Below are 6,000 nucleotides of genomic sequence, written 5' to 3'. Positions count from 1 at the left end.
AATTATCCGGTCAGACTGGCTTGGCAGTTTTCCCCGGGCTGAAGCACCAAGGAATGTGCATTACCTGAGTCATGTTCCTTGAACTTCAGTGTTTGAAGGAATCTCCAAATTTACCCAGTTCGACCCTTCATTTACAGATGAAGACAGTAGAACTCTGACATGCCAAAGGTCACAGAGCTAATAAGCATCATTCATTCAACAAACTAATTGAACAGATTATGGGACTAGGAGTGAGGACTTTCCACTACACTATGCTGCCCCATGGCTAAGATATCCTTTGAAGCACAGCATCAATAATACGGTGATTTAAAAAAAAATTTATTTCTATGACATAGACATACAAGGTTTTCATTGATCTGGGCTCTGCCTACCTATCCACCATCATTTCCCACACTTTCTCAGTATAAACTCTGTTCTTTATATTTCCTAGAAAGTACTCACTATGCACTCTTGTCTTAGCTTGGGCTGCTATAACAAAATATCATAAACTGGTGGCTTACAAATAAAAGAAATTTATTTCTCACAGTTCTGGAGGCTGGAAGTCTGAGATCAGAGTGCCAGCATGGTTGCATTCTGATGAGAGCCTTCTTTTCAGGCTGTAAACTGCCGATTTCTCATTGTATCCACACATGGTGGAAAGACGAGGAGCTAGCTCTCTGGCCTCTTCTTATAAGGGCGCTAATCCCATTCATGAGGCTCCACCTAACTACCTCCTAAAGGCCCCACCTCCAAATACCATCCCACTGGGGATTAGATTTCAGCGTGTGAATTTCATATGATTTCAACATATGGGAGAGGGACACAAACATTCAGGCCGTAGCAACTCTCATGGCTCTGAGCCTTTGTGTAGGCTTTTTTCTCCATTTGGATTGCCTTTCTTCCTGTTCTTCACCACATGAACTCCTTCATTTGTCAAAACTCAGAAGTGTCACCTTCACGGTGAATCTTCCCATGAAGACCCCTGATTCCCCACCCATCCATCCAGAAAGGACTAGTTTGATTCCTCTTCTGTTCTCTCAATGCACAGTTCTCAGGGATTTTGGCACTTACCACATTGTATTTTGGCTCTTGGCTTAATTTTGTTCCTTGCATTAAACTCTGAACTGCATAAAGCCAGAGATCCAATGTTGGTCATCTTTTTAACCACCTAATGCTTAGATTCTAGTGGGTACTGAAAAAAAAATGATAGCAATAATAACAAACATTTAATCCCTACAATAATCTTAAAGGGAGGGTGTGGTAGGGGTAGACATTATCAGTGCTCACCAAGATTTCTGGTTCTCTTCTTGAGGTTAAACATGGCCATATGACTTGCTTTAGCCTATAAAATTTAAAGCAGAAGTGACATATGTTGCTTCCACGTATAGTCATCCAAGAACAGATACTTTTTCCTCCTGCAATGGTGGACCCTAAAGCCTTGTGTTGTGCAGGCAACATCATAATGTGGTGAAGCCTCAGTCACCCTCTGCTAACCCATGTTGGACACATAGTATGGATGAGAAATAAATCTCTATTGTTTTAAATCACTGATATTTTCTGTTTGTTACTGCAACATAACTTAACCTCTCCTTACTAATACCAAGAGGGTCTAATATTATTCTCCTTTTATAAATGAGTTAAGGTCACCCAGGTGGTAGGTGGCAGAGTGGGGATTCAAACTCTGCTAGGTATGATGTTAAAGCTTATCTTCCAAACGCCTATGGAATAGAGAAGGAAGAAAGAGATCAATCTTCTTCCACACTGAACATTCCAATTGTTACTTCCTTTCCAGTTTCCAGCCATTGTTAGGACTTGGTAGAGGAGCTATTCCTTCAGAGAATGCCTAAGCAAATTCTCCCCTACCTCCTTCCCATATCCTGTTATGTCTGTTCCCTAATTCTACCTCAGGTGTTGGAGTGTGATCACAGCAACCCTGGAAAGTTTTTGTACATAAATTATTTGTCCTTTATCAAAAGCAATAAAGAATGTGCTATTGGCGCATTCCTTTTCCAGTGAAATTTTTTAAAGTCTCTTAAAGAGTTCTTTTTTACTTCCTGCTAAGCAAGGAAGTAAAACGCCAAACACAAATGTTTTTGTCTGCTATGGTTTCCTTTTTTTTTTGGTATTTTATTTTATTCATTTATTTTTTATTGAATTTTATTTATTTTTATTTGACATAACATTGTGTAAGTTTAGGTGGACAACATGTTGATTTGATGCATTTATATGTTGTAATATGATTGCCACTGTAGCATTAGCTAACACCTCTATCACACCACATAATTATCATTTCTTTTTTGTGGTGGGAATAATAAAGATCTAGTCTCTCGGCAAGTTTGACGATTATAACACAGTACTGTTGTCTATAATCACTATACTGAGCATTAGCAATCCAGGACTTATTTATATACTAGTTGCAAGTTTATACCCTTAAACAACATCTCTCCTATTCCCCAATCCCCAGCCCCTGGTAACTACTCTCTGTTTTTACAAGTATGGTTTTTTTAGATTCCACGTGCAAGTGATATCATACAGTATTGGTCTTTCTCTGTCTGACTTTTCTTACTTAGCAAAATGTCCTCAAGTTCTCCTATGGTTTCCTTAAAGAAATTTTTATTTGGAAAAAGAAGTCAACTCTCTGCCAGCGGTATCAATGAGTTAGTAAAGCACTGAAATTAGGTTGGCTGAGGGGAATACAAATGCAAGGCTGAACAAAATATCGTTGTTTGTCTAATTCAGACCAAGGACCCTTCCATGAAGTCTTGGAAAGTACAGTTCTGTCCAAGAAGTCAGGCTAGTACTAGCCAGTGTTAAGAGCAAGGTTTCAAAGACAAACGAGCTAAAATCCAAACTCTGCCTCTTACTTATTCTGTGACCGTGGTCACATTATTTAACCTCTTAGAGTCTTAGTTTTATTACCTGCAAAATGGGTGAATAATAGCTACCTGTATACAGTTGTTATAAGGATTACATCCTTACATGAGTTCCTGTTGATAAAGCCCTTAGCATCATTGCCTAGTATCTGATAAGCATTTGATGACAATTAGTATTAAACCAGCCATAAATAACACCTGCCCATCTGCATAGCTTGGGTCAAATGAAAATTAGATTAGTACCACAAGGAAGTGGCTGCAGGACTCAAAGAAACCAACCCAAGTTTGCTTATCTTCATGGTTCCTGATATTTTGGGCAATTTGTTGGTCAAGAAATCATGATGAGAATTGGACACAGGCAGAGGATGTGAAGTCAAGGATTAGGTTACTGTTAGATATTTAGTCCACATTCTCTACGCTCAAACCAATCATGTTTTTCTTAAATTCTAGCTTTAGTTTATGCTTCATCCTATATATGCCCTCTGCCTATATTTTTATTCCTCCATATACCTGGAAAAAAATTAGCATACTCTACACACAGTTATATACCTGGCTTTTCATTTCAGAATGCACTCAGTTGGTAACTGTAAATCAAAGTGTAGAGATCTTCCTTACGCCGTTTATAGGTGTCGAAAATGTTGTGCAGATGGACAATAATTCTTTTGCCTGGTTCCCATACACAGACATTTAAACTGTTTCCAAGCAGAACTTTCATGAATAGCCTTTGCACCCATGATATCCATTTAAACTGAGAAAATATGTGTTAAGTCTAGCACTGGAGATTACTGGGCATGGTGAGAGTAACATATTGCATCTTGTTTATTGAATGACCCATTCCTCTGGCTCCAATTAAAGTTAAAATCAATGTCCCGTAGATATTGATGTGATGGCTTCTGTCAAGTTAGAAATGAGGATTATCTTTCTCACTCAGATAGGAGTGGGAATCTTTGGAAACCCCTCCTTCCTTTGTCTTTTTAACTTCACTTTACTAACTGGACACAAGGTGAGACCCACAGATGTGATTCTCCACCAATTGGTCTTAGCCAACTCCTTGGTACTTTTCCAAACCAATCTTTTTGTAGATGATGACTAAAATGATTTGGTATGTTCTAGATCATACTTTAATGCTAAGTAGGAAGAAACCATTATGTGATGGCATTTCCTGCTATTACCATAGTATTTAGAATTAGAAAATGATTAAAGTCCATAGGGTGAATGTGCAGGGAAACAAGGGGCATCCAGAATGCTCTTTACCTTGAGGGATTTGAGCTCACCAGTAACAGAGCATTAGAGACTGCCTTTCTTTCCCCACTCTCTCATGATCCCTGTGCCAAGGATCCCTAGGTCTCTGATTAAGCGACGAGCCTGTCTTTTCAGATATCCAGATATCACAAGCCCCTAACACTCCCAAGGTAAGACTACCTGTACAAAATTTGATCAATGGTTCTTAATGACCTAACAGCCAGGTCTTAGGCCTGGGATCTATTCCTGACCATCACCTTAACTCACCTTGCAGCTTTGAGTTTATCACTTTTCTCATTATCTCAGTTTGTCCACTGGTAAAAGAGAAGAACAAATATTTACAATCATCGAATAATAATTGTGCTTTGCACGGAGATGTTCCAATGAAGTGAACAGCCATGATTAGCATACATACCAGGGTTATAAAGTTAATATGAATTATCTCATGTATTTCTCACTATAGTCCTAGGAGGAAGGCATTATTATATCCTCTGTTTACACGGAAACTGAGGCTCAGAAAAATTAATTTACCCAAAGGTATGAGAATAAATAAGTTGTGGAGTCAGGGTTCAAACCTGACTTTAAAGACTGTTCTTTCAGCAAGTCAAATTAGATTTTATTTAATAAGACCCAGAATGCATAGTCCTAAACATTTATCATCAGTGTCCAGAGTCTCTGAAAAGGTATGCCTAAAAGACTCTCTTACAGGAATTACCGTTAAGGTCACAGTCAGTCAACAATATTTATAAACTATCCCTCATGTGCTACCAAGAACAATGGTGATAATATTTTACATTCCAGACTCTTTCTCAACTTCTCAGAATACTATCCACATCTATTGATGCATTTTATTCTCCTAGAAATACTCTGATTCCTCAGAGATGAGGTCAAAGAATTTGCCTAGTCAATCATAAAGTTTCCCGACTCTTCCTCCAGTGAAATTTCTTTTGGGAGGAAGAGTGTGTGTTTATACATGTGTGATTCAGTTATTTTATTGAAATTTTTTAGGTAAAAGAATAAGTGTTTGTTGTAACAAACCAACCAGTACAACCAGTGCAACAAAACAACCAGATCTGTTTTTGAAATTAATCACCTTCTGCTTTCTTCTTGCAATCCCACCCACCCGAAGTCATCCATGGTAACGGATTGGTGTGTAATCTCCCACTCCAGACCGTGGAAATCCATGGTATCAAAGATAACATCTTAGACTGAGTCATGAAGTGAAAGGCACTTCCTCCAGGAAGTCAGAAAGTATAATTTTTATGATTTCTAGCACAGGAATCCATCTGAGATTCTCTCATTAGCCCTAGAGTCTATTTCTGCCTCCCCCACTCAACCCATGGCTGAATCTCCCTTCCTAGCTACAGGCTTCCCAGCCCGACCATTTACAAACTATGCTCCTGAGATTAATTGGCACTGGCTGAGCTTGGTATGTTCCCAGTTTGTCACTCACTTGACATAGTATCTGTTCACCCTAGTGCATAAATATTATGAGCCAAACTCACTCTGTCACCCTAGCCAGCTGCCCATCAACTGCCCCTGAGGGTATTATGTCGTCTCTGAGGATGACTTTATAAGAACTTTAAATTGGGAGTAAAGTCTTGGTGCACACAGTGCTCCCTGATATGAATGCAACAGATCTTCCATTGATCTCTTTCTGCCATTCTCCTGACAGTGTAAGAGTGTCTCTTGGGCTCTGTCCTAAAATTGTTTTACAATCATTTAACTTACACTCACAACATGTCAATTTTGACATCACAACGTGATTTGCATTGATTTGAGGCTGTCATCAGAATGAGCTCATAACTATGTCAAAACGTCTGTTGAGTAAATAAAGAACGGATTTTGAATGTGGGGAATGATGGAAGATGGGGAAATTACGGAAGGAGACCAGAAACAATACTAG

This window comes from Diceros bicornis, chromosome 6 (assembly GCF_020826845.1).
Source record: "Diceros bicornis minor isolate mBicDic1 chromosome 6, mDicBic1.mat.cur, whole genome shotgun sequence".
NCBI lineage: Eukaryota > Metazoa > Chordata > Mammalia > Perissodactyla > Rhinocerotidae > Diceros > Diceros bicornis.
This window is presented reverse-complemented; position numbering follows the sequence as displayed.